Below are 25,196 nucleotides of genomic sequence, written 5' to 3'. Positions count from 1 at the left end.
TATATATATATATATATATATATACACATGCATGTGTGTTTGAGCTTTGGGGTGCATACCCTAATGCAATAGGCTGTGCACGCCTATGCAGACAACTATAATATCTCCTTCTCCTCCTACCATATCTTAAAAAACTCTGTAATAATTATTATTGGTTGAAATACATGATTGTTCTCCTATATAAAAAAAAAAAACATAAAATTGACTTTGCCTTCTCTTTATGATTTAGAAGGCATTATTGTGCATCAATGTGCAATTCTAGTCCCTATTACATTTTTTCATGCTTGCACAATTTGAGGTGCAATTATTTTCCACTAAGCCCCCATATTTACTATTAGATAAGGTTTTTATTTATTTATTGTTTTTTAACCTTTTAAACAAAAGATTAAGCAATGGCTTTATTGAAATGTGATTGTGGTTGATACCTCTTTGGCCTTCTGTAAAAAAATATTTTACTGTATGTGCTATTCTGTGTTTCTTGTATCACTCTATCAGGTCCTCTTTAGTTTTCCTGGCATGCCATCAATTCATCTTAATCATAAATTATGTGTAGCAGTAGTACAGACTTTCTAAGGCAGAATGTGTGAAATACATAATACTTTTTGGGAAAAGATGCATTTGTATAAAATCTACTGTATGTTTGCATTTTTACTGCTGAAATAAAGTAAAATGTGATTGTTATTCTGAGAATAGGACATATAGAACTCTCTTTACTATATATGATGATATTAGAGCACTTTAGGAAAATACTATGTGACTAAATTTTACAAATGCTCTTTTCTGAGGATGCATCCTCATAATAAATCTTGGACAATTAGCAGGTTGATGGGAAGAGGTCTTACCACTCTTTTCCAAATTAATTCCACACTTCAGCCCATGTATTCACTGTAATCTGATTGATTAGTTTAATAAATCAAACCTACCTGCAGATAATCCATTTAGGCTTTTTAATTAAACACAATTATCACAATTTGTTCTGCTGCCTGCCAGCCTGCAAGCGGAATTTAGGCTGATGAGGAGAAAAAATTCAGTCATGTTTATCTTTAAAGCTGAAACCGAGGTGGAGTGTATTAAAAACATTCTTGTGTAAAGTATTGCATGGAATAAGGAATTAGCAAAAAATCCATCTATCTGTTCTCAAACCTTGTTTTCATAAATCCTCTGCATATATTTTCTGTACCAGAAATTATCAGCATGCACCATAAATATTTTAAAGAGGCAGTTTCCATTTTTGCCTTTGTTGCCTGATAATATTAACAACAACAATAATAATAATCACAGTAAAATAATTTGTTTTGCATATTTGCTTGTAAAAATAATTAACCTTAATTTATGTTTATACAGTTGTATAAAATATAAATTATTTTTTAACATTCCTCTTATATCACTGGTTTTAAGTTATATATATGTACTAGTAACAAAGAACTTACATGTGTTCAAGCACCGACAGAATCTTTTTAAAGTAACTTTTTAACAAAAAGTAACAAAAAACAAGTTAATGAATGAATTTAGCTTTTGTATTTGTAAAAGAAAAACCCTTTTATAAATGTTTAATCTCATTACATGACTGATATAAGTTTGCCGAATCAGAAATGATGCTGTATACACTTCTTCCAAGAGAGTATTTTATAATTTTAAGCACTCCAATTAAACTTCTCTTATTCTGTCAATTTGCTTTATATTGTAACACTGTGCTATGGATTCATTCTTGAAACATATTTAATGTTCATAATAAACTACTTCTGTTTTATACTGTAATTATTATTATTATATTTACATATACAGTGTACATTTTTTGATAAAAATTATAGAATGGAATGAGCTGTGCCCAGTGTTGTCTTGCATTCTAAATTAAAGTTCTGATAATTATACACAGTAGAGATACAAAAGTGGAAAAACATATTTATTTGAAACATTCACCAAAATAAGATGTAAAATGATAAGTAAAAATAAATGATGTACATCACATTCCCTGACTGTAGCCTCCTGTTTGTGAATGACTAAAAATGCAAGAATACATGATGCAGGATCAACATGTCTAGATACACAAAACACACATATTTCTTTGATTTAAAATGTGCACAAAATATTTTCTTTTCTGTGATGATTTTTGGAGATGTAATTATTCTTACTTTAAGTTATCATCAGATGAAACAGCAATATGAAACCTATTTAAAATTCACAGTTTACGGGAAATTATAAAAATGTAAATAGATATTTTAAATTCAGGAATACATGAAGACATTCAGATTAAAAGTAATAAAAAATAATACACAATTACAGAAAGCATAAAAAATATATATATATAATATGTGTATAGTTCATATTTTTTGTAACTATATGGCTTTTGTTAAATAATTTATTTATTGAGTCTCTGTGTCATAAAATGGTCCTTTAAAAATAGTTTATCATATTTGTATGGCAAACATGAAAAACTAAGTAACAGCAGAGAATCAGTATGGGTTTATTAAAGAAAGATCACATCCAACTAGCTTGATAACTGTTTTAAGAAGGCTATTTCAAGTCATATACATGCTATGATCACCGTGGGGTGTTTGTATATCATATATCATGTGCACTTTTATACTTTAGCACTTTTTATTTATTTATCTATTTTTTTGGTTTGTTTTTGTTACAGTATATACCACTTTTGTAATAAGATTTTGTATGTTAAAATGACTCCATAAATTTAGAGGGAAATAAATATGAATGTTGGAAATGATTATGTAATATATTTGAATTTTTGGAAAGCATTTGACACTGTTTGCATACCAGCTCATACAGAGGCTGAGAGCATAAGGGCTAGAGAAAAATGTAAGTACATGGATAATGACCATGACCGTAAACTTTTTACATTAAAGACCTTTCATGCTTGTCACAGATGATCCCTAGGCCTTGCCTATAGTATGTCATAAAAAAATTAAACTAAAGTGAGAATGAAATATGGTGGTTACAATTTACATTGGCTTATAATATAAATAAGTCTAAAAAGTTTCACTTTAAGTTTGAGTTTGATTTACTAAAATGATAGAAACTGTTCACGCAGCAAAGTGACCTCCTTTTGATGTCAATGATATGTGGAATTATGCCTTCCCTGCATAATGTGGAAATGCTTCACTCAGTAGTCAGGAGTCTGATTTCAGGTCAGTATAAAAGGAAAGCTGTCTTAGTGATTGAGAACTCACCTGGCTACTTTTATTAGCTTCTCTGTGGCTGGGACTTATAGTCAACATTTCTCTGACAAAGAAAAAGAAGCTAGAGGCAGCTAGTACGAGCCATACAGTAAATGAGGCAACCCACAGAGACTACTGTCAGACTTCACCAATTTTAAAGCCAGGCCTCATAATTTGAGAAACATCATGACAGAAAACAGAGGGTGATTCTGCAAAGTGGTGTTCGGCAAAGTTTGGCATTGGGCTTGTTTCTTTTACATCTATTGATTAAATAAAAAGTAAGATTTTTGCCGGCAGAAAATTCAACAAAAATGTTAAAACTCAGTAGGATAGTAAAATATGTTAGAGAAATTTTGACAAAAGGCATCATCCATAGTTAAATGGTAGGTGAAATTGAATATAAAAGTGTAATGGTAAGCACCTTGGCTATGTATTGGTAATTGAATTACCCCCAATACACTAAATGGGCAGGCAGGCATAGATAAAGGCTTAGAAATACTGAAAACAGTAAACTAAGAAGCATCACTCAAAGCCAAGCTGTAACTACGAAAGCAAATAAAATTTTAGTTTGTAATATAATATTGCCCCTTTATAAGTCACTTGTAAGAATGTATCCTAGTTTTTTTAACTATCCTGTAAGAAGAATATAGATGATTTGGAGAGGCCATAAAGGCGGGCAGCCAATTTAATTAAGGGTAAGGGAGAAGTCACTTATAAAATAGCTTTAAAAACTGGGCTTGTTCACTTTGGAAAAAGAGGTTTTAGAGGTGATTAAATTAATATGTAGACATATATCCAAGGTCACTATGGAGATTTGGCAGATGAACTCTTTATCACTAGGACTGTACAAGAGACAAAGGGACATCAGTTGTGTAGGTAGGGAGGAAAGGATTTTATAGCTGTATAAGAAAGGTTTAAGCTGCAGAATTTGTGAGAAGGTTAACTTAATGGACATTTGTCTTTCTGCACCTAAATGACAATGTAATAATGCAATAACAAATAGTATCACATCCATTAGAAAACAGCTGAATTATGAGACTTGCTTCCTAAAGTACAGTATATTTAAAAAGAGAACTTTTTTTTCCTGCTTTTTCAGTGCCATTTTGGAGATTTCCTTTCACTCCCTGTCCTGAAGACACCACAGGAAGTAGTGGAAATTTCTTTATTGTAAGAGGAAAATGTTTGTCATGTTGCCGCTGGAACACGTGTCCCAGCTAAAAAATAGTGGCTCACTATTCCTGTCCCAGAGACAACTTTAAAGGTATTGGCTTTACTATAACTTTCTGTCCTGGTGACGATGAACACCAAGACAAAAAGAGTGGGGGGATCTGCCCAGTCGGTACAATGACAGCAAAAAAATCTTGACAGGGATTCTAAACCCTTCCATGTTTTTTATGTGGTGGCTCTTTTACACACAAGCCGTACTGTCCAATGCCTGCTCTTCCTCTCCGTTGTCCATTCACAGAGTGCCTTGCATTCATAAAATGCAAGCCATTCTGTGAATGAGCAAGTAGGGAGGAGGATAATAAAAACAATAGTATGACTTCTGTGTATGAGAGCAACAGCTCTCATAGTCAGAGTTCTGTAAGTATAGTGAGAGCTATACTATCTGACATCAATGAAACTGTAAAAATTAAAGAAACAGCAGAAATTCTAGAGGTGGCACACATCTCATGAAAGCCCAACTCCAGTAACACTAAAACACCTCCTGCAAAGGTTAACTGGTCATTTATGTCTAGGGAACAGTAAAAAGCATTGTACTTACCTAATCCTCTGCTTCCTCCACAGGCAGCTCCTCCTCGTGCCCTAGTGGTTGACTGCCCCTTGGAATCCCCAAGGCTCAGCATTGGGATCCTTAAAGCGGCAGTGAAGTCCGCTTTGTGATTTTTATCTCCGGGTTACAGTAAAGCTTAGATAAAATTAATATCTCCTAAACATGCACCGTTTAGGAGATATTCATTCTTTTGGCAGCCAGTGACATCTGAAGGAACGACATGCCCATGCCATTTCCTCAGAGTGCTGTGCCATGGCCTTGACTCCCAGGTGCATACGCAAGAGTGACGCCATCACGGCTTGGTAATTCAAGCTGCCAGAGCCTGTGAACCCAGAAGAAAGACCAGATGAAGATGGAAGCCCTGTCAGTGGTGACAGCGCAATGCTGGAGGGTTTCCTTTTAAGGTAAGTATTCCATATTGTACTAGTATGTGATGCATACTAGCACATTATGCCATTGCCTTACAGGGGATTTTATTTTTTTAAAGTTGCTACCGCTTTTATTTTTAACCTATTTAAAAATGAGCTGGAGTTTGAGATTAAAAGTACCATTTCTGTGTTTATAGACACCAAGCTATGTAGTAAAATATCAACCTCAAAAATTGTCTCCTACTTACAAGACCCTAATGCACTATTTAATTGGGCAACTGCTGTACATGTCAGAAGAGGTTTCGTGTTAATAAATTAAAGTTCTGCACTTGGGATCTAAAACATGCACATATCGAACATTCTAGGAGGAGAACAGCTAGGGGAGTCAATGGTGGAGAAGGATGTGAGTGTTCTGCTAGATCATAGACTTAATAATAACATGCAATCCCAAGCTGCAGTTTCTAAGAGAGAGAGTGAGACAGAGATAGGAAGACGGAGACATAATTTTGCCCCCTTCCCCAAATACAGCATTAGTAAGACCTCATATGGAATATGCAGTTCAGTTTTGGGCACGAGTTCACAAAAAAGATATTGGAGAACTGGTGAAAGTGCTGAGAAGGGCCACCAATCTGATAAGAGCCATGGAAGGAGTTATTCAATTTAAGATCATCACAAAGGGCAAAGGAGAACTCTTTATGTCTGGAGGAAAAGAGATTTAGCCTCCAGACATGCAAAGGTTTCTTCATGGTAAGAGCTGTGAAAAAATGGAATAGAATTCCTCAAGAATTAGATCTTGCCAACTATTTTAACCACTTAAGGACCTAGCCTCTTTCTGAGATTTGGCGTTTACAAGTTTACTTAGAACCCCCAACATTTTATTCATATTTTTTCTAACACCCTAGAGAATAGAATGGTGGTCGTTGCAATACTTTCTGTCACACTGTATTTGCGTAGTGGACTTTTGGGAAAAACACACTTTTCTAAATGAAAAAATAAGACAGTAAAGTTAAAGGTAAAGGTATGTATGTAATATGGATTGCTCTAACTATCACCACTCATAAAGTATATCACCTATGGAAACTCATTAAATATTAGTGTACAAATTTAAAGTGCACTGCATATATTAAAGCCTCTATAATTTCCCCAATACATATACACCATTAATGAAGACATATGTATTCAACACCAATGTATAAAGTGCAATTCTATGTTATAAAAAATACAAATAAAAATATATATATATATAAAGGACAGAAAAATTATCTTCAGTGCAATGAATGTCCTAAGTGAGTGATCACTTCAGTGCAAATATATTCCTCCAGTATAAAGTGCTTCTTCACCAACACCTGTTGCAATGGCCACTCACCGGATAAACCAGAATATGCCCCTTTGGTTCATTTCACCAACAGCCTCTCCAAGCAGTATATAAATGCCTCTTGCACTAGTTGTCTCTCACAAAGATATATAAATAGCCATCATAGTATAGTATGCAATCAAAGTTTATTTAAAAAGGTTAAAAAAACTTAGTTAAACTCACATTAAATTTGAGCTGAATGCAATTCTAAAGGCACAACATATAACTGGATATTAACATTTATAGGTAATAATATGGAATTATGTTCTCTCTTCCAGTCCACAATTGATCCTCCCTGGGTATTGGGGACAGTTGCTCTGGCTGGTGGATCATGACTGTCTTATGATCCTTCCTAAGTAAACGCAGCAAATTGATATCAAATAGTATATCTTCCTGATATACTATTTACAGTGCCTTGAAAAAGTATTCAAACAGCTTTAAATTTTCCACATTTTGTCATGTTACAACCAAAAACTTAAATGTATTTTATTGTGATTTTATGTGATAGACCAACACAAAGTAGCACATAAATGTGAAGTGGAAGGAAAATTGTAAATGGCTTTAATTTTTTTTTTTTTACAAATAAATATGTGAAAAGTGTAGGGTACATTTGTAGTCAGCCTCCCTGATAAAATACTTTGTAGAACCATCCTTAGCTGCAATTACAGCTACAAGTCTTTTTTGGGGATGTCTCTACCAGCTTTGTACATCTAGAGAGTGACATTTTTCCCCTTTCTTCTTTGCAAAATAGCTCAAGCTTTGTCAGATTGGATGGAGAGAATCTGAATAGCAATTTTCAAGTCTTGCCACAGATTCTTAATAGGATTTGGTTCTGGACTTTGACTGGGCCATTCTAACACATGAATATGCTTCGATATAAACCATTCCATTGTAACTTTGGCTGTATGTTTAGGGTCGTTGTCCTGCTGGAAGGTGAACCTCTGCCCCAGTCTGAAGTCTTTTGCAGACTGACAGTTTTTCTTCTAAGATTGCTCTGTATTTGGCTCCATCCATCTTCCCATCAACTCTGACCAGCTTCCTTGTCCCTGTTGAAGAAAAGCATTCCCACAACATGATGCTGCCACCACCATGTTCAACAATGGGGATGGTGTGTTCAGGGTGATGCGCAGTGTTAGTTTTCTTCCACACGTTTTTCTTTTAGGTCAAAAAGTTAAATTTTGGTCTCATCTGACCAGAGCTGTGTCCCCCACATGGCTTCTCGAAAACTGCAAACGGGACTTCTTATGGCTTTCATTTAACAATGGCTTAGTTCCTGCCACTCTTCAATAAAGACCAGAATTGTGGAGTGCACGACTAATAGTTGTCCTGTGGGCATATTCTCCTCCCCTAGCTGTGGATCTCTGCAGCTCCTCCAGAGTTACCATGAGCCTCTTGGCTGCTTTTCTGATTAATGCTTTCCTTGCCTGGCCTGTCAGTTTAGGTTGACATGTCTTGCTAAGTTTGCAGTTGTGCCATACTCTTTCCATTTTTGGATGATGGATTGAACATTTATCCGTGAGATGTTCAAAGCTTGGGATAATTTTTTATAACCTAACCCTGCTTTAAACTTCTCTACAATTTCATCCCTGACCTGTCTGGTGTGTTCCTTGGCCTTCATGAGGCTGTTTGTTCACTAAGGTTCTCTAAAAAAACTCTGCAGGCTTCACAGAGCAGCTGTATTTATAGTGGGATTAAATTACACACAGGTGGACTCTGTTTACTAGTTAGGTGACTTATGAAGGCAATTGGTTCCACTGGATTTTAGATAGGGGTATCAGAGTAATGGGGGCTGAATACCAATGCACGTCACACTTTTTATTTGTAAAATATGTTAAAAACTATTTATCATTTTCCTTCCACTTCACAATTATGTGCCACTTTGGTCTATCACATAAAATCACAATAAAATACATTTACATTTTTGGCTGTAACATGACAAAATGTGGAAAATTTCAAGGGGGATGATAACTTTTTAAAGGCACTGTATATCTGTATATCAGTGCAGGCTGGGAACTGCATGGGGAACATGTACCAAAGCAAAACATTTTTTCGAAAAAGTCTGTTCCACAGGGGGGCAGAGATTTTAATAATGCTTACCATTAGAGGACCAGCCACCGCAATTATACTGCGGTTGGCTGGCTTCCCTGGGCAAATCTCCGTAGCTGTATGTTGGCCACTTTAAGACCACTAGACCAGTACATTTTAATCAACTAAAATGTCCTACGTATGACTAAAAGTTTTAGTCATATTTTAGTCGACTAAAATAGTATTCAATAAGTTGACTAAAATGTTTTAGTAAGTTTTAGTCGAAAATACCACTGTGTCAATGGTCCCAAAAAAGTGTCAAAGGTGTCTGATCTGTCTGCGGCAATGTTGCCGTCCCGCTAAAAATGGCAGATCATCGCCATTACTAGTAAAAAAAAAAAAAAAATTATAATAAGTGCCATAAATATATCCTCTATTTTGTAGATGCTATATTTTTTGCGCAAACCGATCAACGTACGCTTATTGCAATTTTTTTTACCAAAAGTATGTAGAAGAATGCATATCGGCATAAACTGAGGAAGAAATTAGTTTTTTTGCATTTTTGGGGGGGATATTTATTATAGCAAAAAGTAAAAAATATTGCTTTTTTTTTCAAAATTGGCACTCTTTTTTTATTATTTGCGCAAAAAATAAGAAACGCAGAGGTGATCAAATATCACCAAAAGAAATCTCTATTTGTGGGGGAAAAAAAAGGATGACAATATTGTTTGGGTACAGTACCGCACGACCGTGCAATTGTCAGTTAAAGCGACGCAGTGCTGTATCACAAAAAATGATCCATTCATTAAAGGGGCAAATCCTTACGGGACTTAAAGTGGAAGTAAACCCATGGATTTAAACAGTTAAAAAAAAAAAGGCATGCCGGGAATGCTAACTGCACATTGGCTGTGCTCTCAGCCAAACTATCAAACCATCCAAAGCCTGGTGTCATAACGAATCACATGTGCAGCACCATAGCAGTTGAAGATTAAACAGAGGCAAAATGACAGCTTCCTTGGCTGAAAACGATAGGGGAGTTTACTTCCACTTTAAGTGGTTAAAGGGCAACATTAAAACATGTCTGAGAGATAACCCTAACCTGCCTGTTAAGTGGCACATCTGTACAATGTACAGTATCACACAAAAGTGAGTACACCCTCACATTTTTGAAAATATTTTCTTTTATCTTTTCATGTGACAACACTGAAGAAATTACACTTTTGTTACAATGTAAAGTAGTGAGTGTACAGTTTGTATAACAGTGTAAATTTGCTGTCCCCTCAAAATAACTCAACACACAGCCATTAATGTCTAAACCTCTGACAGCAAAGGTGAGTACGAAACTAAGTGAAAATGTCCAAATTAGGCCCAATTAGCTATTTTCCCTTTCCAGTGTCATGTGACTCGTTAGTGTTACAAGGTCTCAGGTGTGAATGGAAGCAGGTGTGTTAAATTTGGTTTTATCGCTCTCACTCTATCATACTGGTCACTGGAAGTTCAACATGGCACCTCATGGCAATGAACTCTCTGAAGATCTGAAAAAAAGAATTGTTGCTCTACATAAAGATGGCATGGCTATAAGAAGATTGCCAAGACCCTGAAACTGTGCTGCGGTGGCCAAGACCATACAGTGGTTTAACAAGACAAGACACGTTCCACTCAAAATAGGCCTCACCATAATCGACCAAAGAAGTTAAGTGCACATGCTCAGCGTCATATGCAGAGGTTGTCTTTGGGAAATAGACGTACAAGTGCTGCCAGCATTGCTGCAGAGGTTGAAGGGGTGGGAGGTCAGCCTTTCAGTGCCCAGACCATACGCCACACACTGCATCAAATTGGTCTGCATGGCTGTCGTCTCAGAAGGAAGCCTCTTCTAAAGATGATGCACAAGAAAGCCCTCAAACAGTTTGCTGAAGACAAGCAGACTAAGGACATGGATTACTGGAACCATTTCCTGTGGTCTGATGAGACCAAGATAAACGTATTTTGTTCAGATGGTGTCAAACGTGTGTGGTGGTAACCAGCTGAGGAGTACAAAGACAAGTGTGTCTTGCCTAAAGTCAAGCATGGTGGTGGGAGTGTCATGGTCTGGGGCTGTATGAGTGCTTTTGGCAGCTAGAGTTCATTGAGGGAACCATGAATGTACTGTGACATACTGAAACAGAGCATGATCCCCTCCCTGGCGCAGGGCAGAATTCCAACATGATAATGACCTGAAACACACCTCCAAGACGACCACTGCCTTGCTAAAGAAGCTGAGGGTGATGGACTAGCCAAGCGTGTTTCCAGACCTAAACCCTATTGAGCATCTGTGGGGCATCCTCAAATGCAGGGTTGAGGAGCGCCTCCACCAGCTGCGTGATGTCGTCATGGAGGAGTGGAAGAGGACTCCAGGGGCAACTTGTGAAGCTCTGGTGAACTCCATGCCCAAGAGGGTTAAGGCAGTGCTGGAAAATAATGGTGGCCACACAAAATATGAACACTTTGGGCCCAATTTGGACATTTTCACTTAGGGGTGTACTCACTTGTGTTGCCAGCGGTTTAGACATTAATGGCTGTGCGTTGGGCTATTTTGAGGGGACAGCAAATTTACACTGTTATACAAGCTGTACACTCATTAATTTACATTGTAGCAAAGTGTAATTTCTTCAGTGTTGTCACATGAAAATGTAATAAAATATTTCTAAAAATGTGAGGGGTGTAATCACTTTTGCAGATACATTACAGGTCTTGGCTGCTTTGTTGTATTTGCAATCAGATGCACAAGGATTTCCTTCATCTATACCAGACCCTCATCCTACACGAGGGTCTGGTATAGATGTTAATCGGGAGTAGAGATGGGCCGAACACCCCCTAGTTCGGTTTGCACCAGAACATGCGAATAGGCAAAAAATTTGTTTGAACACGCCAACACCATTAAAGTCTATGGGACACGAATATGAAAATTCAAAAGTGATAATTTTAAAGGCTTATATGTATGGTATTGTCTTAAAAAGTGTTTGGGGACCTGGGTCTTGCCCCATGGGACATGTATCAATGCAAAAAAAAGTTTTAAAAACGGCCATTTTTTGGGGAGCAGTGATTTTAATAATAGTTACATAGTTACATATTTTGTCAGGTTGAAAAAAGATACAAGTCCATTAAGTTCAACCATAAAAAAAATAAAAAATAAAATAAAAAATACCGTACAATCCAATATACCCAATTCTATACCCACAGTTGACCCAAAGGAAGGCAAAAAACCCCAGCAGAGCATGTTCCAATTTGCTACAGCAGGGGAAAAAATTCCTTCTGGATCCCCCAAGAGGCAATAATACTTAAAGTGAAACAATAAAAGTGTACTATTCCTTTAAATTTCGTACCTGGGGGGTGTCTATAGTATGCCTGTAAAGTGGTGCATGTTTCCCATTTTTAGAACAATATGACAGCAAAATAAAATTTCTAAAGGAAAAAAAAGTAATTTAAAACTACTCGCGGCTATAATGAATTATCGGTCCCGGCAATACACATAAAAGTTCATTGATAAAAAAGGCATGAGATTCCCCGAACCAAAATGAAAAAAAAAAAGGGTGGGGGTCCACCCAAATGCCATACCAGGCCCTTCAGGTCGGGTATGGATATTAAGTGGAACCCCGCACCAAATTTTTTTAACCCCACACCAAATATCCATACCAGACCCTTATTCGAGCATGCAACCTCCCAGGCCTCAGGAAAAGGGGGGGGGGGTGGGTGAGAGAGTGCCCCCTGAACCGTACCAGGCCACATGCCCTCAACATTTGGAGGGTGCTTTGGGGTAGCCCCCCAAAGCACCTTGTCTCCATGTTGATGGTCCTCATCCCCACAACCCTTGCCCGGTGGTTGTGGCCTTGCCCAGTGGTTGTGGGGGTCTGCGGGCAGGGGGCTTATCGGAATATGGAAGCCCCCTTTAACAAGGGGACCCCAGGTCCTGCCCCCCCCGGCCCCCTGTGTGAATTGGTAATGGGGTACAAGTATACCCCTACCATTTCACAAAAAATAATGTTAAATAAGACAATAGACTGTTTTTGACAACCTTTATTAATGTCTTCTTCTTTCCCGTCTTCTTACATCTTCTTCTGGTCTTCCTTTGATGCTCTTCTCCTTCCTCCATCTTGTTCTTCCCCCGCTTCTTCCTCTATCTTCTTCCATTTCTTCCTCCGGTCTTCTTGTCCCACATCTTCCTCCGTTTCTTCCTCCGGTCTTCTCGTTCGGCAGCTTCCTCCGGCTTCTTCTTCTCCGCTTCAACCTTCAGACAATCCGCCTCAATGATGACCCGCTGTGTGACGCTTCTGTTTAGGTGACAGCTCTTATATAACAGAGGGTGGGGTCACTTACTGACCCCGCCCCCTCTGATGCACGGGGACTTCCCTGTGGTGTTCGAGAGGGGCAGGGTCACCCGTTTACTACTCCAGGCTCCTTGAATGGAAACTTGGGGTTCTCTTTTTCCCTTTTGGCTATTACAATATAACAGGGGATGGTGTCAGGATTTTTTTGATTTGATTGTGACACGGCCTCTCCCCTCACATAAAAATTTACAATTAAATTCAAGTTAATACATTCCTTGAATTAAAACATATATTTAATGATATAGTAATGATTACAGAGCTGAATTAGTGTGTCTCGTTTTTTTTAGCCTTTTTCATTTTTTTGCCTAGAGTTCAGCTTTAAGCATGACAGAAAACCTGGTGATTGATTCCTTAGAATTATTTCAACAAACACATACTATTCAATATAAAAGTAGATATTTTACTATTCAAAAAAAATCCTTTATAGAAGTGAGATTCTTTCAAAAGCTCCCACGCAATAAATTTCCACATTTCATGCCAATATTTGGAACATTCAACTCTAATCTAAATAGATCACAGTACTTGCACTTATCGCAATTCCATTCACAGGATACAAAGGCTTATTCTACAAATTAGATCACTGCCAGATTTGACTGAAAATTTATCCTAATATCCTTGAACCACAGGCAGTTCCTTTACAAGCATTTAATCGTAACAAATTCTTTAGAGACTTGGTCAGAACAGTTGTAAATCCAAATTCTTGGGGCAGACCTTACACCTCTTTGGGGCTCCCAGAAAGGATTCAAATTGTTGTTTGCAGTGTGCACAATGTAAAATAAATACTCTGCTGTTTGTGCATCTTCCCACAAGTCAATGGTTCACAACCAGAAGGCACATTGACCATCTTGTGTAATTTATATATTAAGGTGTTTCTGTGAAAAACTTTTAATAGGGAAAACAACACAAATGTTTAAAGATAGAATAGCACAGTACACAACCATGAATAAGGAGGGTCAGATGGGACTGTTGGTCCTGAAGTTTTTTCTTACATTCTGAAGCCACAAAGCGATAACTATTGTATCAATTATGCTTAATGTGATTGTAAACTCACACCTTGTAAAACAGCCCATTCATTTTTAAATAGAAATGAAAAGGCAAGTGTAGAGATCACATTACCTCTATTCTCAGCTGCATAAGAGCTAAGAAGACCGTTAGTGAGTACAAGTGTGGACATTAAACTGGGGACGGGGTGAATCCTGAGGTCTATATTTGCCAAGTTGACAGTGGAGGTTTGTACAAGTTTTTAGTCTTTGGCTAAGTTGCTCCTTGCCAGGATGTGACTGTCAATACACAAGCCTATTATGGTGTGATTCAAATTCTCATTATGTGACTTGCTGTAAGAGGCTGACCAAAGGCAGCAAGAGCTATTTGACCTACCTCAGTGCATGCTTTGAGGGTGAACAATTATTGGTGAGTTCGGTCCCTGGTGGTGAGAGGAACAGGACTACACAGGGCACAAGTCACTTTCAAGAACCTTGGAGATGTGGAAGCACTTTTGGATGAAATTTTTGCAAAGAAGCACATTATATGTATATAACAGATTTGAACTTTATATCACAGGCTCGTTTTATATTATTGGAGTATTATTTAAATTATGCACTTTGTATTGGTATTTGCACTATTAGGATAATACAGGGTTGCACAGCTATTTTATGATTTAAGATCTATGGCCTTCTGGGTCCACCCATATACATCATTCATTGGTGACCCAGAGCAGATTTATGTCGTCTCTGTTTTTTTCTTCTAAGTGAGTTGGGATTGAGATGCCTAATTCGGGCATCACACTTCCAATCTACACATATACCTATGCGCCAATTCTTCCTGATGAAAAGGGCATGTCCCTTGAAATGTGAGCCATGGGGTGTCCCCTGAGTCTCATAGCCAGTGTGTGTGGTCCATAACGAGAATGACTGGTTTATATTGATGCCTATGATCAGACTGGTTTGTGAGTATATTCTTATGTATTTTTTTCAATAATGGTACCAGAGGCAATGCATGAGGTTGGTGTGTCCCCTTTTTGTTTATCTTGTCAAGTTTCCTGATGGTGACGACAGCGAACCATGCATGCATATTGTATGCTGAAACAGCTACTTGTATCAGAAATCTGTGACAAAGGATAACAATATAGGAGCATATTTTGGAAACAGGAACAGATTGTTGTTACACTTTGATAGGAAGTCCAGAGCAAGGAAGTTATTGCAGAATCAGCAGGTATGATTTTTAATGAAATCTGCTGAATAAAAAATATTAAAACTTTCTCCTCAAATTGCATTAACATGTTAGTTCTTCTATGAGATTGTAACGATAGGGTTTTACATATGTTTAAAATACATAGCACATTCCTCTTATTTACATGCACGTAAATATAATCCCTAGGAAACATGATGTGCCCGGAAGTCTGGAGTGTTCATGTTTATATACCAGCACATTCTTCTTTTTTACATGCATGTAAATATAATCCCTAGGAAACATGATGTACCCGGAAGTCTGGAGTGTTCATGTTTATATACCAGTGTCAATGTGCATGTCAGCATGAGCAATTTAATAAATCCTCTTCCATTATAGGTAGAGGACCTGGCAGTGAACATTTAATTAACCACCTCGCGCCCGCCCTATAGCCGAATGACAGCCGTAGAGCAGGCGCTTTCGTCCGGGAGGCCGTCCCTGGACGTCCTGTTGTTTACTTCCGCAATGCGTGCCGCCGCGGGCTCGCATCGGGGAAGTTCCGTGTTTGCCGTGTCCCCCGGAGACAGGCAAACACAGATCGCTGTAAACGGCCAATCACAGCGGCCGTTTACAGCGCGATCAGCGTGTCCAATGTGAGATGATCTCATATGTAAACATATGAGATCATCTCTCAGCGCCGCTCTCCCTCCTCACACAGACACCATGTGAGAGGGGAGAGATGAACGGCTGCAGCGGCCGTAAGTGTAAAAAAAAATAAGTTAAAAAAAGTGCCATCCTCCCCCAGTGCCATCCTGCCCCAGTGTTATCCTGCCCCAGTGCTATCCTGCCCCAGTGCCATCCTGCCCCAGTGCCATCCACCCCAGTGCCATCCACCCCAGTGCCATCCTGCCCCAGTGCCATCCACCCCAGTGCCATCCACCCCAGTGCTACCTGCCCCCAGTGCCACCTGTTAGTGCTATCTGTCCCCAGTGCCACCTGTTGTCAGTGCCATTTGTCCCCAGTGCCATCTGTCATCAGTGCCATGTATAAGTGCCATCTGTCATCAGTACCACGTGTCATCAGTGCCACATAGTGCCATCTGTCATCAGTGCCACATATTAGTGCCATCTATCATCAGTGCCACGTATCAGTGCCATTTGTCATCAGTGCCACCTGTCAGTGTCACGTGCCATCTGTTGTCAGTGTCACGTGTCATCAATGCCACTTATCAGTGCCATCTGTCATCAGTGTCACGCGTCATCGGTGCCACGTATTAGTGCCATCTGTCATTGGTGGCACGTATTAGTGCCACGTATTAGTGCCATCTGTCATCAGTGCCACGCATTAGTGCCAGGTGTCATCAGTGCCACGTATAAGTGCCACGTGTCATCAGTGCCACGTATAAGTGCCATCTGTCATCAGTGCCACATATTAGTGCCATCTGTCATCAGTGCCATGTGTCATCAGTGCCACGTATAAGTGTCGTCATTGCCACGTATCAGTGCCATCTGTCATCAGTGTCACGTGTCATTGTCCTGGTGCTCCAGGGCCTTCAAAAGTGTAATAGGTAGTCAACAAGTTAGATGTGTAATTTATGCTCCTAGAACACGTGATGGCGCTCCCTGCATGTTGGGCCTCTCTATGTGGCCAGGCTGTGAAAAAGTTCCACACATGTGGTATTGTAATACTCAGGAGGAGTAGCAGAATTTTTTGGGGGTGTCATTTGTGGTATACACGTGCCATGTGAGAGAAATAACCTATTACAATGACAATTTTGTGGAAAAAAATAAAAAAAATGAAAAATCTTAATTTTGCAAAGAATTGTGGAAAAAAAAATGACAACATCAAAAAGCTCACCAATCCTCTTACTAAATACCTTGAAATGTCTACTTTCCAAAAAGGGGTCATTTGGGGGGTATTTGTACTTTTCTGACTTGTTCGGGTCACAAGAATTGAGATCGGCCACCAGTACATCAGATGTGATCAATTTTGTGCGATTCGCACCACAGCTTGTAGACTCCCTAACTTTCACAAAGACCAAATAATATCCACTAATGTGGGTTATTTTTACCAAAGATATGTAGCAGTATAAATTGTGGCCAAAATTTATGAAGAAAAAGTAATAATTTGCATAATTCTGTTACAGAAACAAAGAAATATGCGTTTTTTTCAAAATTTTCGGTCTTTTTTCATTTATAGCGCAAAAAATAAAAACCCCAGAGGTGATCAAATACCACCAAAAGAAAGCTCTATTTGTGGGAAAAAAGGACAAAAAATTCATTTGGGTACAGTGTTGCATGACTGAGTAATTGTCATTCAAAGTGTGAGAGCACCGAAAGCTGAAAATTGGTCTGGGCAGGAAGGGTGTTTAAGTGCCCAGTAAGCAAGTGGTTAATTGAAATAGAACTAGGAATGTACTAAAAATATTTTGCATTTGTTACACCTGTGCCAAATTATAATATTATTATATGTAATTATTTATTGTTTTTTTTTTTTTAAATCTTTATTTACGGATTGCAGGCAATACAGAAACATACTGATCAAAACATGTTACTCCTCTTTCCTTGGTACCGATTAATACACATATTACAGTAAACAGATCAATTGGTAAAATAGTATGTGATAGCATTTTCACTGTGAGTAATCTACAGCTACGACTCCGGCTCTCCCATCCAGCTGGCTGCCCAGCGGTATATTAACGTCTGAGTCCCTCTCCGAGATAGGGCCCCGTCCGGCCGTCCCAGAGAGGTCCCTTGCGGCGCTGCACCTTGTCGCCATAGGGGAGAACCCGGGGCCGCAGCATCTTAAAAGTTGCCATTCCTCGGTAGGGAAGATGAGGAAATATTGTGGCCAAACCTTGACAATTACTAGTTTTTTACTTAAGTTGAGGGGAAGGGAAAGAGTGGGGGGAGGGGAAGGGGAAAAACGGGGAGGGGAGGGGAATGAATGGGGAAGAGCAGAGCAAGAGGAAAACAAACAGTGGGGAAGGGGTGGGGGAGTAAGGTGGACCAGAGCGGTCTATGTGAGGCGGGATGGAGGGGAGACTCCAGTGGTTCCCGCTAGCCGGGTCTTCCCTTCACTTTCCACCACGGGACTCACTGATAAGTCTTATATTCAGCAGAAAACCTGAAAAGATTCCAAGCAAACAGCGGGCGTCGTGATCCTCCTCCCTATCCCCTATGGCCGCCGTCATCTGCTCCATACGATAGATATCGCTAATCCTCGCGAACCAATGTGTTACCGCCGGTGAGGACTGTTGCTTCCACATGCTAGGTATGCATGCCCTGGTCGCGCTCAGGAGGTGTTTCAAGAGGGATTTACGGTATCTTTTCCCAGACATAGGAGTCAGGTTAAGGAAAATCGCAGCTGGGTTATCCCGAAGGTCAACCGAGGTGAGGTCATAAGTGATCCTTAGGACTTGTCTCCAAAACTGAGTTAACTGCGGGCATTCCCAAAAGATATGAATCAACGTACCCGCTTGCGTACCACATCGCCAGCACATGGGGCTGTGTCCCGGAAACATGGCAGCTAGGACCGTGGGGGTCCTGTACCAGTGAGTCAAAATTTGTAAGTGATTTCTTGATACTTACTGCACAAGGAAGACTTGTGAGCAAAAAGGAGTGCACGGTTCTTTTGGTCTGTCGAAAATTTAACACCGAGGTCTCTCTTCCACTTTCTAATGAACGACGGATCCCCCTGTGAGGAATGCTCCAAGAGGATGCCATATGATTGTGATAGTGAACCGCGTACCGGACCCTCTCCCACGCACATTTCCTCAAACTGGGTTAAGGCTCTACGGAAGCGGCCACTGGGCGGCAATGATTTGAGGAAGTGTGAAAGTTGGGCCAACTTCCATCTGCCTAATGCAGTGTTCCCTAGCGTCTCATAGACGTCCGAGGGGTCCCTCCAGTCCCCTGATCCCAGAAAGTGGGAGGCCCGAGCTAGGTCCTTGTCTTGATGGATTCGGAAGGATTTGTCGAATGTGCCTGGCACAAAATGAGGATGTCCCACTATGGGGGTCAAGGGCGAGGGAAATCCAGGCACCCCTGCCAGTTTGAAATACATATCTAGTTCCCGTAGCGTGGGCTCAATAAGGGGATGGGCACGAGTCCTCTCAGGCAGGCTAGTCCCACTCCAAGAAAACCCTCAATGGGGCACGAGACCGATTCCCGCTCAAGTCGGACCCAAAGTTTACCCGCCCTGTGTCTGCACCAATCTACCGTCCTACTCATGTGAACCGCCATATAGTATAAAGCTGGGTCTGGAAGCCCCACCCCCCCCCCTGTGCTTCGAACGTTGGAGCAACGTCCGGCTTAGCCTCAACGGTCTATTCCGCCACACATATTTAGTAAACATGGATCGCAGCGCTCTAAAAAAGGATTGGGGGATCTTTATAGGTAGGGCTTGCAAAAGGTATAATAACCTTGGCATTACGTTCATCTTGAGTACATTACACCTACCAAACCAGGAGGTTGCCAAATTTGACCACCTTTCCAAGTCCGTGGTGAACGTCTGCAAAAGGGGTTGAAAGTTCAGCCGAAATAGAAGGTTTGGGTCCGGGGGGATCTTGGTGCCTAAATACTGGATAGCTTGGGTCGCCCAGCGGAAGGGGAAATTTTTGCTCGTGTGGGCCTGGGTGGTGGAGGATAATGAGACGTTAAGTGCCTCCGATTTTTGTAGATTAATTTTGAAATCTGAAAGCTTTCCGTAATGTCTTATCTCCGATAAGAGTACCGGTAGCGAGGTGTGAGGGTCGGAAATGTAAAACAATAGGTCTTCTGCAAAGGCAGCAACCTTGTGGTGGTATGATAGCGTTTCTAACCCCTTGATGTCGGCGTTAAGTCTAATGTGTTGAAGGAGAGGTTCCAGGGAAAGAACGAAGAGAAGGGGGGACAACGGACACCCCTGCCTCGTACCATTACTAATTGTAAAGCGAGCTGAGGAGGCTCCGTTAACTCTAACCACCGCTGAGGGGGACGAGTAAAGGGCCGCTATCCAGGAAATCATAGGAGGCGGCAGACCTAGGTGTCTCAGGGTGGCCAGAAGAAAAGGCCAGCTCACCCTGTCAAACGCCTTTTCGGCATCCACTGATAAACACATAAGCGGTACTTTAAGGCGCTTGGCGCTGGCTATTACATCAATAGTTCTCGTTGTGCTGTCCCTGGCCTCTCTCCCTCGGATGAAACCCACTTGATCTAGGGGTACCAGTCGCTGAAGGACAGGTGCAAGCCTCTCTGCTAGTATTTTCGTAAACAACTTGAGGTCACAATTCAATAGCGAGATGGGCCTGTAACTCGAGCAGAGCAGCGGGTCCTTCTCCGGTTTAGGTATGACCGAAATACTGGCCTGCAGGAGGTCTGGCGGGACACTCTGGCCTTCCAGTATGGCATTGAAAGCAGCAGTAAACGGCGTGGCTAGCAGTGATTGGAATGTTTTGTAATAAGGGACGGTGAACCCATCCGGGCCAGGCGCCTTGCCCTTGGGTGAGCCTGCCAAGGCAGCTGAGAATTCCTCAGGGGAGATCGGTTGTGAGAGTGTCTCCACTTCGTCCTCTGACAGGAAGGGTAGGCTCGCTGACGCAAGGTAAGATTCAATGGCTGCATAGTGGTTTTGGGGGTGGTCTCCCGACGGTTGGGGGTGCAGATTGTACAGTCCCTCATAGAAGGAACGGAAGTGTTCTGCGATTCCCTTTGAGTCATAGATTTTGGATCCTGTGGCGGAAGAGATGGCCGGGATCTAAGACGCATTACGCTGTGCCCGTAAGGCGTTGGCCAGAGACCTACTACACTTGTCTCCAAATTCATAATATGTTCTACGGGTCCACAAGAGTTTGGTCTTGGCTTGGAAGAGGGATTATTCCCTAATTTTTTCTCTGAGGTCCCCCATCTCTGCCTCTAGGGCGCTGTCGGGATGGGACTTGTGTCGTTGCTCGCACACATGTAACTTGGAGATAAGCTCTGCAAGGGCCTCAGACCTGGCTGCCTTGAGTCTATGTCCATGTTTAATAAAAATACCCCTTACGTAGCATTTGTGGGCAGCCCATACTGTGAGGGGGTTGGGGACCGAGTCGTTGTTAGTCTCAAAGAAGCGCTCTATTTCCCGGGTTATATCCGCGTGTACCTCAGGTTCCTTCAGGAGGGACTCATTGAGCCTCCAAAAGGTCGAACCCCGCGGCTCAGGGAGCAGACTCAGCTGCATGGAGATCGGGGCATGGTCTGACAAGGCTATATGGCCTATCCGAGCATCAGAGACTAGGGGGATCGCTCCGTGGGCAACCAGAAACATATCTATTCTTGAGTATGACCCATGCACTGCAGAGAAGAACGTGTAATCCCTCTCTTGGGGGTGGAGGGTGCGCCAAATGTCTATCAGACGGTGGGAGTGAAGCAGTTCTCTTATTTGATTGCGCATTCTCGCGGACAGGGCGGAGGTCCCCGTCGACGTATCCTTGTGGGGGTCAATGGTGAAGTTAAAGTCCCCCCCTACAATCAAGGTTCCCTCTGTGAAAGAGGCCAGGGCATCCAGGTATGCGTCCAGGGCCGGGAGCTGGTCCACATTCGGCATGTATAGGTTCGCGAGGGTAAAGATCTTCGAGTGGAGTGTGCCTTTAACAAAGAGGTATCTCCCTTCACTATCAGTCTGGAGGTCTATCAGCCGCCACGGAACGGTTCTAGCAAGGAGGATACACGTGCCCTTCGACTTAGAGGTAGGTGAAGTACTATGGTATGCCAGGGGGAAGTGTTTACTGTAGAGTTTTGGGATCTGGTCTGACCGGAAGTGGGTCTCCTGGAGGAAAACCACCTGAGACCTCATCCTCCATAGCTCCGTCAGACAGCTAGACTGTTTTTCCGGAATATTCAGTCCCTTAACGTTCCAGGAAACCAATTTGAAGGCCATGGTGGCCGCGGTCCCTGGCCGGCAGGCCCCACCGGAGTCAAAGATAAGAAAGGAGAGAAATAGAAAAAAGAAAGAGGGGGGGGGGAAACTGGGGGTGGAAAGGAGGTAAGTCAAGAAGTGATGGCAGGGAAGGATCAAGAGTAGTCTTGGGGAGAAAAAGAGGATAGCGGGGACGGGGGATGTTGGGAGGAAGGGGGATCACTAAGTCTCCAAATGGAGAGTAACTGCCAACCAAGGCAGTCAGGGCCTATTGGGGGAGGAGGTAAGACACTTCAGAGATTGGATCCCATTGGTGCCGTACTCCCTCGACAGCCTGCAATCTAGTGCAGTCCCTGTAGGGCCTGCAAATCGTTAGTCAGCATCTCAACAGCAGTAGAAACATAAAAGACCATGGTGCTGCAAACCATGAAAAGCATTCAGCAACAGAACAAACAATGCAAACTTATGTAATTCAAACAATCCCTACAACCCAGAGAACAAAGACAGTTAGACCATCCCAACTACAACCCCCTCCCGCCGTGTTACCCCACCCCAGTCGGCTCCACCGCAGGGGAGAAGCCGAACGGGAGGGGCAACGGTATCAGCCATAGCAGGAGCCCCTCTATGCGCCATGCCCCCTCCCCGACAACCCCAAAGTACCCTGAGTTTTCCATTGGGGCCCCGTTGGAAGCCGTTTTCCTGTCAGGTCACATCCCTCCCTTTCCCAGGATCCATACCCGTATAGCCAAGAGGACCATCCATAAGACCCAGGGAGTCCCAGTTTGTTAGTGAATTACCACCAGAGGCCAGGGGGGTGTACGACGGACAGGGGGTCCCAAGTCTCTCAGTGACCCGGAAAAAGTCCCTTGGGGGGCATCTCAACACATAACAACAGCGGCAGGGGGTTCCTTGATGTCCAACTTGCGCCTCGCGGGGCTTAGTGGCCGAGTCTGACACTCAGGGGTAGTTCAGGTCCCATCAGTCCAGTCCCATGCCCCCACCGGAGAAGTAGCCACCCAGAGCCATCAAACCCAGCCGGAAATGTTCCCCAAGTCCGGGGTGAGACCGAACGGGCCTCTCAATCAGTGTCTAACTATAAACAAGTGTCCCCGGGTTGCAAGATGTAAGATGTTGCTTTACTTACTCAGGGTTCATGGTCCTGAGGTGCTTGCGATCTCCTTCGCTGTGACCGGCGGTTCCGCCTTGACCTCTGGGGTCTAGCTGGTGGGTTGTTCGCTGCGGCCATAGTCGTTTGGGGAAGAACAAATACCAGCCAATCAGGAATGGAAACTGGTGGCCGCCCCAACGTTTCCAGGAAAGCCGGGACTTCGGAAGGGTGACGCAGGGCGTGGGACCGACCTCCTTTGTGGACAATAAGATGGAATGGGTGCCCCCACTTGTAGGGGATCCGCTGTTCGTTGAGCTTCTCCAAGAGGGGCCGCATGCAACGTCGCATTTGAAGGGTCCTCCGAGAAACATCAGGTAGCAATGTGATTTGGGCTCCGTCAAAGTCCAGACTACCTTTGTGCCAAGCTGCCTGTAGAATATCTTCCTTCACCGAGTAGCTGTGAAAGCAGCAAAGGACGTCACGAGATCTACCCTCCATGGGGCCCCTGGGGCCCAGTGTTCTGTGGACCCTGTCGATGGCAATCGGGGTTTCTGCAGGGCGGTCCAAGCAGATGTTAAAGATGGCTGTGACCGTCTCCTTCAGGTCTGCCTGTCCTGTCGCCTCCGGCAAATCCCTGAGTCTGATATTGCGTCGGCGGTTGCGATTTTCGAGGTCATCGATGAGCAGGTGCAATTGTGCGACCCTGTCCGCGAGGGTGTCCTGGGTGTCCCGCAAGTCCGAGATACCTGTGCTCAGGGTTGTCACCTCCGTCTCCAGTGAAAGCACCTTGGTGGTTGTAGCTGACACCTCCTGCTTCACTCCTGCTATCTCACTGCTCAGAGCTGTTTCCAGCCTGGTCACCATGTGACTCAAATCATCTTTGGTAGGCAAGTTTTGTAAAAGGGCCCCCAGAGATCGCTCCATAGAAGGTGCAGCATGGTGGGACAGCTGACCCCCCCTCTGTGTCCCAGAGGCTTGCACAGGTTGGCCAGGTAGGTCAGGGGAGAACAGTTTGCTCTGGGAGGGTCCCTGGGATATTTCTAGGCCCTGCTGGAACCAGGGCGGCAGTCCACTGTGCTCTGTGCTGTCCAAGGAGGCTAGGGATAGCGTGCGGGGGAGGCAGGGAGAGAGGTCGCTTGGCGGCGAGAACGGAGGCAGATCGTGGCCCCCCTCTTCCTCCCTCCCTCCTCTCTCATGTGTAACTTGGCCGGCGGCGCCCGTTGTAGCGGGCGCCATCTTGGCCAGATTCGGCGTGGATGCCGGGGGCTGGAGCGGGACCAAATACCTGTCCATCGCTCCTGCAGTGCCGTACACTCGGCGGTCTGTGTCCTGCAGCTGTCCTCTACTGCCGGGGATGCCGAAATACGCCGTTAATCTGCGCTGGCAGGCTGTCTCGGGGTCACGGACCGGGAGCTCAGCGGGCTCACGTCCTCATTCTTTCATGCCTAGGCCACGCCCCCCAATTATTTATTGTTAAATGCGGTAAATGAAATGATTTAGGACCCATTCACACCAGCTATTTGTGGTAACGCTTGCACTATTTTTTTAGACAGTGCATTGCAAGGCGCAAAAGTGTATTGCTGCACATTGCACTGAGATGCCATTGGCTGGTGTGTTGGGGAGCCATTTAAAATGAATAGCAGCATGTCACACCAACGCACGTAACGTGCATTGTGGTAATGCATGTGTTACTTCAAACAAGTGATGTGAACAGGCCCTTTTTTGACTATATCTGAAATCGTGCTGAAAATGTTTTAGAACTGACTATTCTTAAGCAATTTATTTCTAAAAGTGTATGTAAGACCTAACAATGAGCTACTCTTATTTACTCTACTTGGTCTGTTAAAAATACAATTGGAAGCAACAATGTAATATATGTTTTATACATTTAAACAAAATGCCTAATGATGCCTAATGATTTTGTAGGAAGTTCAGAGTTGTCCTGTGTTCTGTGCTCTCTGCATGTGTTATCTCAAAGAGACTTTTTA

The sequence above is a fragment of the Lithobates pipiens genome, unplaced genomic scaffold (assembly GCF_037356315.1).
Source record: "Lithobates pipiens isolate NorthernLeopardFrog02 unplaced genomic scaffold, aLitPip1_a1.2 Scaffold_16, whole genome shotgun sequence".
NCBI lineage: Eukaryota > Metazoa > Chordata > Amphibia > Anura > Ranidae > Lithobates > Lithobates pipiens.
This window is presented reverse-complemented; position numbering follows the sequence as displayed.